Here is a 12990-nt window from a genome sequence, read left to right as displayed (position 1 = left end):
TCCTTAATAGGTTGCTAATTGTCTGGGGGAGCTAATGGGTGGCTCTGGTGGTTCTGGGCAGAATGTTTACCCACAGGGGCAGACCTACAGGGGGTATCAGAGAATAGGGAGAAAGAAGGGGAGCAGGGGAAAGGAGGGGAGGGAAGGGGAGGGAAGGGAAGGCATGGAGGGAACAGAGTGAACCCTTACTGACTCACGTGCAGTGAAGGAGACGTGTTATTTTGTGAACCCTTGGGTTCAGGTGTGTGTGTGCCTGCTGGATCCTAGCGGAAAGTGCCTTTCTCGATGTAGGTTCGTTGGAGTAACTGGAAAGCCCCAGTGATGGAGAAAAGCATGGGGGGGGGGCAACTTTGGATACGGTGGGTGCAGAAGGACCCACTGGGAAGGCGGCATTGGAGCACGGAACTGAAAAAAACAGAAAGGTGGCAGCCACGGGAAGATCTGGGGCAAGACGGTCACAGGCAGAGAGGACACGGTGCAAGGCAGGAGGTCGTACAGGGGCCAGCACATCCCAGAAGGGGGAGGGAGGCAGGGGCTAGGGAGTGTGTGGACCCCACCCCACAGGGGCCTTTCTGAATTACACTGTGACCCACGCCTGTTTCACCCGCTGGACCAGCGAGGAGGTGGAGGAGGAGGCCTCTAAGGACCCTCCTGTCCCAGGGGGCTACGGCCAATGACTCAGTGAGTGGCTCTCCAAGGCTGAGCCACAGTCAAGGCGTGTTTGTTGACCAGCAGAGCTGAGAGCAGGCCGAGGTGCTGGCCCTTAGCGGGGATCGGTGGTGGCTCTAGAATTTCCTTCTAGGTGGGGCTCAGGGGAAAACTCTGACCAGAAGGGCAGGCTCAGGGCTTGACCTGACACCATACAGGATGGCAATCACTTGGATGAGGTGAGAACATTCGTCACTATCAGAGGTTGGCAAACTCTGACCTTGGCCAAACTGGCTCCTGGCCTGTTTTTGTCAGCCCTAGAGTGAAGAATGGCTGTTATATTTTAAAGGGTCACGAAGAGGAAGAAAGACAAGCAGCAGTAGCCAGCACGCGACCCCCGAAGTCTATTAATATTTACGGTCTAGCTCTTTACAGAAAGGTCTGTCAACCTTGATCTTTATCGGCAATGGAGGCTGACGGTGGAGATCACAGGGGAGAAAGGCTCAGGCCTGTCCCCAAAGCTCGAAGAGGAGGTGACAACGGGTTGGAAGGAAGTCTGGAGATCCTCGGCCTAGCAAACAGTCTCCTTTTCCAGAAGGGGAAACTGAGGCCCAAAGAAATTCAAATGAAATGACCCCCATCCGTGTGCAATGCCTCCCGTGGCCCTGAACCCAAGTGAAGGTTCTAGAAGTTGCAGCTCGTACTACTATTACCACTATTGTTATTATGTTCCCATAGTAGAGGTCATGGGAACCAGTTACTGTTAGTCTGACAGTTTACAGATGAGGAACCGGAGGCTCAGAGAGGTTGAAGGGTGGCCCCGGGGTCACACAGCCAGGCGAGGGCCACACCGGTTCCCAGCCCACACCTGCTGGCCTGCAGCTCTCTTCCCCATGCACACACCACTCTCCCTGCTGCCCCCTCCCCACCCCCATCCCCACCATGAGCCAGTCGACACTTGCTGGCTCCACACTGGCCAAGGCAGAATTAAACTCTAATTTAGGAACCTTGACGGCTTCCGTTAGCAACTCTTCCCAAGAGGAATTTTTCACCAGGGTTTCCCCTGCAAGAACCCTGGCTCTCACCCCCAAATCCTCCAGCCCAGTCTTTCTTCCCAAGCCAATGCAAGCCAATGTGTGTGTGTGTGTGTGTGTGTGTGTGTGTGTGTGTGTGTGCACGCACATGTCAGTGTGTGCATGCCTGTGGCTGTGCAGGTGCATATGCATGTGTGTATGTCTGTATAGGTGTGTATATATGTGTGTGCGGGTGTGTGTATGTTTGTAAGTCTGTGTCTCTGTATGTATGTATGTGTGTACGTGCATGCAGGTGTGTATGTAGATGTGTCTGTGTGTCTGTGTGTCCGTGGGGGGGGGGGGTGGTCTCTGAGCCCCCAGCCCCAAGCTCTCTTCCCTCGCAGAGCACCTACCCCCTAGTCCTCAGAGCAGAATTAAAATGGGGGCTCACAGTCCATCAGAGCTGGAGGGAAGACCCTTCACAATCCCCAGGCCACTTTCCTCATTGACAGATAGGGAAACTGAGGCCCAAAGGGGGCAGTGGAGTCAACCAGTGACTCTTCCCAGACCCAGGCTTCCTGAACCCCGGCCATGAGCCTTGACGCCCTCCCTGGGAAAGAAGGAAAATGGACAAATTACTACTTACTGTGCACCTACTGTGTGCCGGGCCCTCCCAACGACCCCGTGTCACTGAGCCTCCCCAGTGGCTATCTGGCAGGCTGGCTTTCTTCTCACTTTACAGATGAGCCATCAAGGTGGGGGAGGGGGTCAGTCAACCGGTCAGAAAGCAGAGGGGTGAGTGGCACAGTAAGACTCGACCCCGGGCCTGTCCAACTCCAGAACCTTAGTCATATCATCCACATGTCAGTGCCTCTGACTACAGGACCATCCTCTGACCTCTGCAGGCTGGAGTGTCCAGAAGGCTTTTCTCTGCAGAGTCTGCTCAGCAAGCTGGTGCCCCCTCAGCTGGGAATGAGGGCAATGAGCCCCTTCTAGAAGCCACAGGGGTCCTCGGACCCCGGTGGTATCTTCACCGTGTCCTTCAGTGACCCAAGGACACTGCTGGCATCCAACAGAGAGACGTCCCCTCCCAGGAGGGTAACTGCTGCCAGAAACTGATGAGTACTTCAACCCCCTGGTTCACCCTCTAGATACCATCCAGAGGCGGCATGGGAGCACACACATCACCAGAGACGCACGCGTGCATGAACATGTACGTCCCCACGCCCGTCACCTGCCCTCACGGCACACGCACATATGCACACACCCCTATTTCTCCATCCCCGTTCACGGCACATGGCAGGGACGCTTCAACCCAACTCACGGACGAGAGACAGCAGACACTAGAGACCTGCCCCAAACACGTTTCGGGTTGCAGCTAAAGCCGGAAACCAAAGCTTCTCATCCTGACCAAACCTGGTTTCTTATCCCCTGGGATTGCCAAAAGAACAGAGGAGTGGACCAGAACACCACCCCTGGACCCCTCGGACTCCAGATTTACAGAGTGTAGTCTCTGGTTCCGGAGCCCAATTCTAAGATTTTACCCCAGTGCTCTGTCGTAAGATTGACTATAACGTTCCCTGCCAGGATCCCCCGCGCCCCCTGCACCTGACATCCTGTGCTGGGATACCAGGGTCGGCTTCAACGTTGGTAGGTTCTCAGATTCTGAAATTCCCTTCTGAGCCCCAAAGACCCCAATCTCCTCCTCCCGTGCCAAGGTTGAAATTCTCCCCGGGAGACAGCCATGCCTCGCTGCCTTCCAGTGACCAGGATGAAAGATGTGCGCATGAATTATACATTTCCAGGCATCTCTAAATTGCTCGGCGATTACAGAACACCAAAGGTCAGCTTGCCTGGGGCAAGAATGTTCCCTTCGGCAGAGAAAAACAGCTGGATGGAAACTCACCAATGTACATAAAGACATTACCTCTTGCAGAGTAGGTGTAGGAGTGAGTGTGTGTGTGTGTGTGTGTGTGTGTGTGTGTGTGTGTGTGTGTCATTTTGCCTGTCTTCTCTTTCTCCACTACTGGCCGTGGTTTAAAGAAACAGACGGAGGGTGCAGGAGTTTTGGGGTCACCGAGACTTGACTTGGTATCTTGGCTTTATCACGAGCTCTGAGAAGGGGAGGAAGCCACTTATGTCTCTTAAGCTGTAGGCTCCTCATCCATAAACTGGGATGAGAATGGTGCATCCCCGCTGCATGGACCGTTTGAAGGATTCTTCCAAGTGACGCACGTAAAATGCTTAGGCCAGGGCCAGGCACACCGCTGGATCTCAACAGGATTGCAACTCCTGTTAATTTCGCGTTTGAATCAACATAGGCAGCCAAGGCTCGCCGGAGCGTGCATGGGTTCTGGAACATACTACAGTCCCTGAAACCCTCCTTGTCAGTTCACAACTCGAGACCACGGCAGGGCAGGCCCCTCTCTGAACCTCCGTGTTCCCAATCTATAAAATGCACAACTGTGCCACTTCTCAGGGTCCCCCATGGGCATCTGGCACCAGAAGACGAGCCTCACTATTGTTATTATTCTTCCAGCTAGTTAGCATACAGTGTTAACATTAGTTTCAGGTGTGTGATACAGTGATTCGACAATTCCATACAATTCCATACATCCCGCAGCCAGCGCTCTTCAGGCCAAGTGCACGCCTTCACCCCTGTCCCCTATTATTACCCTCAGCTGCCAGAGAACTGGCAGGCAAGGAGCAGGGCGAGGCGCACCTGGGGCGCAGAAGTTAGAACCGGAGGCGGCTCCTGCTGTCAACTTATTCGTGATTCTTCTAAAGGAGAGACCTCACCAGTCTCAACATTAATAGGCTGTTGCTGTCATGATGTCTTTAAATTTAGACAAACACCCCCCCCAAACACGCATCCACCCACGCACCCCCAGGAATAAATCTTCCCTGGGGAGGAGGGAGGAAGGTCTGTCTCCTTACATCCTGGGAGGGAGAAGGAGGCAGGGGAGCTGGCTGTGTGCTCAAGGCTGCAGCAGCCAGGCGCCCGGGGGGGGGGGGGGGGGGCAGGGAAGCTCCTCTCCTCCCTGCCCAGAGCGCTGGACAGCACGTCAGGGCACTCAGGTGCTCAGCCCTGGGGGCTCAGGGGCAAGGCTAGCACACTCAGCGAATGAAGCTGATGACCACTGAAGCCCGTGGGTTCGAATCTGGACACCGGAAGACAGGTGTGGTGTCCTGGATGAAATGGGCAGCCTGTCTGAGCTGGGGTTTCCTTGCCTGTAAATGACGTGGTCACAGGGCCCTTTCCCTGGGTGTGCTACCTGTGGGGTCCCGTGGGGGACCCCGCACTTGGTTTCATGCTCTGCTGCCGAGGTCTTGGAATTCGTAACAATTACCGAACAGGGAAGCATTTGCACTTTGCGTGAGGCCCTGCAAATGACAGGGCTGCTCCCGGGGGGCTGTGAAGGTTGGAGGGAGCTCGTGTCTGAAACTCCTAGCCTGGTGCAGGCACGAGGCAAAGATTCATGTCTGTCTCTCGTTCCCTTTCCTATTCCTGCTCCAACCTGTCAAGCTCGTTCTATGACTGTGTGTCCCAAGGCAAATGGTTTACCCTCTCTGTGCCTTCAGTTTCTCCCTTGGAAAGCACAAAAACAAAGACTGCCCAAAATGTCTTCTGGCTCCTCCTTACTGATGACCGCCCCCCCCACCCCCCATTCAAACTACAATTCACTCACTCCTTCCCTCAACAAGCACTCGCTGCGTGCCAGCCACCTGCCAAGCCAAGATGTGCCCCGCAGTCCTGACCCGAACCCAGGGATCCCCCTAAGGTGAGAGTGTATCCTGCAGAAAGTTCACAGATGCATCATCTCTGGGGGAAAACTCCTTCATCACCTCAAACCACCTCTGCTCTGATCCACGGGAGCCCAATAGTCTCCCCCAGACCCCTGTGGCGGGGGGGAGGGCGGTTTTATTTCTCCATTCGGCAAACATTTATTGCGTATCTATTGCGTGCCAGGTGCTGTGGACCCACCCCTGAAGAAGAGGCGGCCTCTGCCGTCAGGAAGAGGACAGGCGACCTTATTTTTTAGCTTTTAAAGTCTTGGGGGGTGGGGGGAGGGGGGAAACAGGCGAGGCACAGAGGGATTTTGAGGGGTGACGGATGCCTGTATATCTCCGCTCTGCAGGTGGTTCCACGGCCGAGCGCACTTGTTGAAACGCATTCACTGGGTGAATTTTACTGTAGGTAAATTATACTCAAAAACCTGCCTTTTTCCTGCTATGCCGGCCGAGCGACGAAGGAAGGGATGCTTCCAAGAAAACCAACACCTGCTCTCTTCTCATCCCCAGCTCCTGGGTGCTCACCTGGAGGGCGGGGGTGGCTCAGGCGGGGCAGGGACAGCTCCCATGAGCACCTGGGTCCCCACGTGACCCTCCTCTCCTGGCCTGCTGGGCTCCAAGAGCAGGAACAGTCAGGGTTATTTTTGCTCTGAGAAGGAGCAGCCGTAGGGTACTTTCTCCCCAGGCCACCGCCACCCCCTGCTGGGTTTACATAAAAACACATTTGCCCAGGGCTTTGTTTCTGCATTTGCCTCCTCTGACCGGATCCTATGAAACGTGGGGAGGTCTGATTATCTGGCTGGAAGCCGCTGATGGGTGAGGGCAGGCTGAAGGAGGGTGGTTCAGGCACGTGCTTCCTCCGGGTCCCACGGAGCCCTGGGGTCTCTGCGCAGGGGTGACAGGAGTGCTCACCGCGCTCACTGGTGCCCGCACCTGCGCTTCTCAACCTTGGCGTTACTGACATCCGGGGCTGGGATGATTCGCCGTTGAGGGGGGCTACCCCGTGCACTGCAGGATATTTACAAGCACCCTGGCAGACTTCTGCCTACGAGCACCCCCTCCATCAGTCATGACAATCAAAACGGTCTCCTGGGGGCGCCCGGGTGGCTCAGTCAGTCAAGCATCCAACTTCAGCTCCGGCCATGAACTCACAGTTCGTGGGTTTCAGATCCGCGCCGGGCTCTCTGCTGTCGGTGTGGAGCCTGCTTCGGACCCTCTGTGCCCCCTCTCTCTCTGCCCTTTCCCCACTCGCTCGCTCTCTCTCTCGCAAAAATAAAAATAAACCTAAAAAATGTCTCCACTGTCAAATGTCTCCACGCAACGATTCACACACGCAAGCCCAGCTCGGTATCCCTCTACCTTCCAAGAGCCACCTGAAGACAGAATTGACTCTATCTTTCTCACCTCTGTATCCCTGACTCTTTCCACAGTGCCCGACGCATTGGTATTTTATCATGTTTGTTTATTTTGGAGAGAGAGACAGAGTGCCAGTGGGGGAGGGGCAGAGAGAGAGGGAGACACAGAATCCGAAGCAGGCTCGCGGGTCAGCACAGAGCCCGATGCGGGGCTGAAACCCACGAGCTGGGAGATCGCGACCTGAGCCGAAGCCAGACGCTTAACTGACTGAACCCCCCAGGCGCCCCTCGACACAGTCGCGTTTTAGAGGCTCAAAGCCATCAGCGGGATGGGCTGACCGTGGCAGAAAGAGTGACGTTGATAGTCCCCAGCTGCCTTGGTTTGGAGGACGCTGTCCGGTAATCAGATTCCAGCCACCGCGTGTGGATTTGAACCTTGTGCCAGGCTGTTCCCACATCACCGCACCCAGCCCCAGGACGGAGGTCTGTGACGGTCTCCATTTTACAGGTATGGAAACTGAGGCACTCAGCTAGCGGCTGGTAGAGCCAGGGCTTGAGCCTAGACATGTCTGACACCAGAGCCCAACGTCTTAATTACCCAACTCCACTTAAGGCAGCTGCAGCCTTCATTGTTTTTTTAAGGACAAGACCGGGAATAAATAGTGACAAAGATTCTCTGCTTAGCGAAGCTCTACTCAGCCTTCCCTGAACTTGTCTTCAAGTGGGCATCTCTGCATTGTCCAATTTTAGCAAGAATCCGGTCAAGTGAGTTGAGCAGAATCCCCAGCCCCCATACCTGATCACCTTCAATGCCGGCCCCCCCCCGCCCCCACCCCCCAGGTAACGTCTGATCACCTGACCCGCCTTCAGCACGAATCCTGTTGGGTCAGGTTAGCCAGAATCCTGCCTTGTTCCCGATGTTTCCTAGTCTTCTATCCACCGACCACCCCCCACCCCCAACCCTGGGCTCAGCTGTACGTCCCCGCTCGCCCTGCCGTGTTCGGGGTGGGGCTGTGCCATCCCGCGGTCTCTCTGCCCCTTGTTACCACGGTCTTGAATCAAATCTGCTTCTATCCCTCCAACTCAGCTCAGTGGTCAAAACGCAGAGACTCCCAAGATGTATACGGTCAGGAGCGTGGACTTGGGTGTAAGACAGACCAGCATCCGAACGCCCCTTGGCCACTTACCAGCTCTGTGAGCTGGGGCGAGAGACCAAGCCTTGATTTCATCATCTGTAAAATGGAGACAATGACAATAATGCAGCCCAGGGTTTCTGTAATGATTAAATGAGACAATGCTGTAAAGGGCCTTTCCTGGAGTCTGGAAAACAGCCTGTGCACAATAAATATTGGTGGGATGGGTGTGCAAATAGGCTTAGGGGAGAATGGCCCCAGCTAAGGTGGAAACCAGAGATAGAGGGGAGTTTGCATCAGATCAACCAACAGGGCAAGCGTGTTCAAATCCCAGACAGTCCCCACCACACACACACACACACACACACACACACACACACACACAGTGAGCCAGCAGCCAGCTACTCCCCAATGGCCTCCTGCCCATTTGACCGCATCAAATGAAGGTCCGCTGTGTGTGCTGACCAATGACAGGCTGCCGCGTTGGGTAAGAGGCCCCCGGGCCCCTCTGAATCGGCGTCAGAAGCCAGCTGACCCCCTGGAAACTACATCGCCTAATTCAGCATCCCCTGGCCCCTTCCAAACAGACACACTGCACACAGGCGACTCTGACCTGGTCTCAGCTGAAGCCGCTCTTCTGGGAACCACGGAGAGGCCCCACCGTCCCTCCCAAGCCTGACCAAGGGCCAGGACAAAGGGGGCGGGGGGTCCAGGCCATCCGTCATAGAAGGTTCCACTTCTCCTCGTTAATTCAAGAGCATCCACGGCTCCTGCTGAGCAGCTGAAGAGCTCTCTGGAACCTCTTTTCAACTGAAAACAGTAATTTGCAAGAGCTCACAATGCAAGCAGCAGACGGGATGCACAGTTGAACCACAGCCACAGCGGCCTTTCTCATAGCCCGCAGCCTGTGGCGCGGCTCTGAGGCTGGGCAGCTGCCACGGGCCACCGGGAGGGTCCGCGGACAGGAGGAGGGCACATGCTGACAGCTCCCTGGAACCAGCTGGGGTTTTTAATGTGAAGGGGCGACAAGCCTATCGCGTCTAGAATATTTTCCAAATAAGAAATAACCAAACTAGGGGGCTTAATACAACAGAAGCGTATCTTCTCATAGACCTGGGGGCCAGAAGTCCACAATCAAGCTGTCGGAAGGGCTGGTTCCTTTCGGAGGTTCTGAGGGAGCATCCGTTCCGTGCCTGTCTCCTAACTTCTGGTGGGTTCTGGCAATCTCTGGCGTTCGTGGGCTCACAGACGCATCAATCGAATGTCTCTGTCTCCACCTTCACGTGTGTTCCCTCTGGGTGTCTGTCTCTGTTTTCTCTTCTCCTAAGGGCACCGGTCACTGGGTTGCGACCCACCCTATTCTGGTAGGACTGCACCTCAACTCATGACACCTATTTCCACAAAAGGCTCAATTCTGAGGTTCCTGGTGGATGTGAATTTGTGTGTGGGGGGGTATCACTTCTGCCACTTGCTGCTAGACAAGTGACTTAGCCTCTCTGATCCTGTTTCCTCATCTTTAAATAGGAATAATTTTAAGACCGTTGGGATGACTAGGAGCCATAATGCACTATAGCAAGTGGTCACGAGCAAAGACCGCAGCCAGATGACCTCTGCCACCGACTTGCTGTGTGGCGTCGGGCAGGGTGCCTAACCTCTCTGGTCATCCGTTCCCCTATCTGTAAAATGAGGAGATTAACACAGATCATAGTCCTCCTCCCCTTCCCACTGTCCCAAACTCTTAAAGGTGCCTGAAGGCACCACACGAGTCCATGGGACGTCTTAGGATTTTTAAAACCCTAGAAATTACACACTAATCCTCAACAGTGGTACAACTCTGTGTTTGGGGGCTGGAATTGGATTCACTCAGTGCTATAAACCATCCCTCCTCAAGACAAGCAGAATTTCTCGAGAATTATTAGTGTCTCTGACGGATTTTTTTTTTTTTCAATTTAGTGGGAAAAAATCTTAAAATCATAGAGTTTGTTTAAGGAACAAAAATCCTGGGGTGCCTGGTTGAGCGTCCAACTCTTGATCTTGGCTTAGGTCATGATCTCACGGTTCATGAGATCAAGCCCCGTGTAAGGCTCCACACTGACAGCACAGAGCCTGCTTGGGATTCTCTCTCTCTCTCTCTCTCTCTCTCTCTCTCTCTCTCTCTCTCTGCCCCTCCTGTCCATATGCTCCTCTCTCTCGGTCACTCTCAAATAAATAAGTAAACTAAAAAAAAAAAAAAAGAAAAATCTTTCCAGTCACAAAAGGGAAAGTAATACAAAGACCATTCTCGGGGCTGGAGAGGTTTGGGCTCCACAGGGTTGGTGCAGATCAGCTCATTAAAAATTTTTTTTTTAATGTTTATTTATTTTTGAGACAGAGAGAGACAGAGCATGAATGGGGGAGGGGCAGAGAGAGAGGGAGACACAGAACCGGAAGCAGGCTCCAGGCTCTGAGCCATCAGCCCAGAGCCTGAAGCGGGGTTCGAACTCACGATCCGTGAGATCGTGACCTGAGCTGAAGTCGGACGCTCAACCGACTGAGCCACCCAGGCGCCCCAGATCAGCTCATTTAAATGACAACAAAACCTCTCAGTTATGGACTGCTCACTCAACGCCAGACATTATTTTCACCACCGTCCACCTTGCCTCTCATTTACCCACAAAACAACCCTAGGAGGTAGGTGTTAGTACCTTCGTTTCACAGTTGAGGAAACAAAGGCCCAGAGAGGGGCGGTGAGTTGCCCAAGGGCACACAGCTGGTTAGGGGCTAGCTGGAGATCTGAATTCAGGTCTGAAAGCCTCAAACAAGCTGTTCGATTGTTAAACTGTGAAATCTCACTTCACTGTAAGCTCTAGAACAGAGAACGGCGATCACCTAAGATGTTCAAGCAGCCACAGGACAAAGGGAAAAACAGGTGAAACTAGTCTTAATCATGTACTTTAACCCAAAAATCTAAAATATTGTCATTGCAACATGAAATAAACATAAACGTTGTGATTAACGACACCTTCTATATTCTTTGCCTCACACGAAGACCTCAGACTCTGGCGGGTGTCTTATACTGATGCGCATCTCAGATCACGCCATCCACACCTTGATGGCTTGGTAGACGCACGGAGCCGGCGGCCCCGCAGAGGAAGGTGTCGCTCGGCAGATCTGGCTGTTTGTGGATTTGCAGAGCCGGGCAAAACGCTCTAGACGCATCCCACTCCAAGTTAAGACGCGTCACGGCTGCCGCTCCACTGGCCTCCTTAGGTGGGAGGCGAGGGAACCGGTGAACTGCGTCTCTGGCATCCCAGCTCTCCAGGTACCAGGTGACTCACCCCATGCGCCCCCAACCTCCAGCTCTCCTGCATTCCTCACCCCAACCCTGTGGTCGGTCTCGGGCCGCTCAGCTGAGGGCCCGCCGGGGGGCTGACTGAGCCCAGCCCGCTCTGGGGCCAATCTGGGCTCACATGGTCTTAGCCCGGGGACCCCAGGGATCCGACCGAAGGAGCTTCTGGCGGCCAGCGCGACTGGCACGGCGGCCCGTGCCCAGCTTTGAACCCAGCTCAGCTGCTCCTACCCGGCAGAGCTTGCCCCCGCCCCGTCCCGGAAGACTGGGGTCCTCATAAACCTCCTCCTTCACAGGCTTGACGGGAGGGCCCGATCAACAGCCGTGAGGATCGCCTTCATCTCTCGAACATTTACGTCAAACGCTGAGCACGGGCCAGAGATGTGCTATTTTTATTCCATTTTACAGATGGGGAAACCAAGACTCTGGGAGATGAGATCACTTGCCCAGCATTGCACGGCCAGCAGATGATGGATTGTGTGACAACAGACCCTTGTTCACAGGGAAGTGGTGGGGATTAAAGAAGTTAGTAAATTAAATGAAATCATCCAGAAGAGTGCTGTGTATTTAGCGTGCTCAGCGGATTTTGCTCCCGTCGCCAGCACCCCATCCCCATTTCCATCATCCCCATCACCCTATCCCCATTTCCATCATCCCCATCATCCCCATCCCCATTTCCATCATCCCCATCACCCCATCCCCATTTCCATCATCCTCATCATCCCCATCCCCATCCCCATCATCCCCATCCCCATCATCCCCATCATCATCGTCACTGCCATTGTTTCATTCATCACGGTCACCATCACCACTGACGTTATTCCCGTCAGCCTCATCCTCGCCTTCTGCCTCCCCACAGGTGCTGTGACCGCAAAGCAACACGGGGCACAGAGTGGCAGGGCTCACCTGGAGAAAGTAATAAAGTGACTTAAATCCAATCAATAACACACAAAAACAAAGGTCAGGCTGAACGATGGTTCTGGTCTGGGGGACACACACACACACACACACACACACACACACACACGCCCTACAACCAGGACATCCGGTTTGGCCAAAGAACACTGCCAGCACACAGCGTTGAGCACGCCTCGGGGGAGAGACAAATAAGCCAGCCGCCACGGGTCCCGTGTCATTTATTCTTCCCTTCCCAGTACAAGAAGGCTCGAGGAGCCCAGCGTCCATCTTTGGGCTTCTCGGCCACCCATGGGGGAAGCTGCCAAGTGAAATAACCTCCCTCGGGTCCTTAATGGTCTGCTCAGCAGAGGGGGCCTTGTTTGGGGCGTTCTAGTTATTTATTATTACCAGTGTTGCCAACCAAGTTTATATAAAGTCGCTGCAGGTCAAGCTCTGGGCAGAACCAAAGACGCCCTCTCTGGCTGACTTTGCTCTCAGCCAGGGAGGTGCCCGCTCGGTGTCTCCTTCCTCCCTCTATCCCTGACCCTGCAGAATTGACCAGGCCAGGGGCCTACCCCCCCCCCCCCACAACACGCTGTTCTTCTAATGAGCTCTTTAAAGCCAGTGACACCGTGGTCATCATGGATTCGCATGCAGGTATTTGTGCGTCAGCAAGGCCTTCCTGACTTCAAGGCTCTGGGTGGGGAGGAGCTGGAAGGAGCAAATCGTGGAATTCAAGAGACGGGAAAGGATTTTAGCAATGCTCAAATTATTATGCACAAGCCTCCCACTCCCAGTTTCGCACCGGCCTTTCAAGGTCGGCA

General features: G+C 54.3%; 1 protein-coding gene across 9 annotated transcripts in view; it reads right to left on the bottom strand.

Annotated features, from left to right (window-relative positions):
• WSCD2 (WSC domain containing 2) overlaps window positions 1-12990 on the bottom strand; it is a 116682-nt gene that overhangs the window by 64880 nt on the left and 38812 nt on the right. The window contains exon 1 of one of the 9 annotated variants that reach the window (XM_045041183.1): window positions 8555-8808. The exons of the other annotated variants lie outside the window; for them this stretch is intronic. The gene's annotated coding sequence lies outside the window, so the exon portion shown is untranslated. Of the gene's footprint in view, window positions 1-8554; window positions 8809-12990 lie in introns of those variants that run through there. 9 annotated transcript variants of the gene reach the window in all.

This window comes from Felis catus, chromosome D3, assembly GCF_018350175.1.
Source record: "Felis catus isolate Fca126 chromosome D3, F.catus_Fca126_mat1.0, whole genome shotgun sequence".
NCBI classification, from domain to species: Eukaryota; Metazoa; Chordata; class Mammalia; order Carnivora; family Felidae; genus Felis; species Felis catus.
Note: the sequence above shows the minus strand (reverse complement) of the source record. Positions and strands in the feature narration are given on the sequence as shown.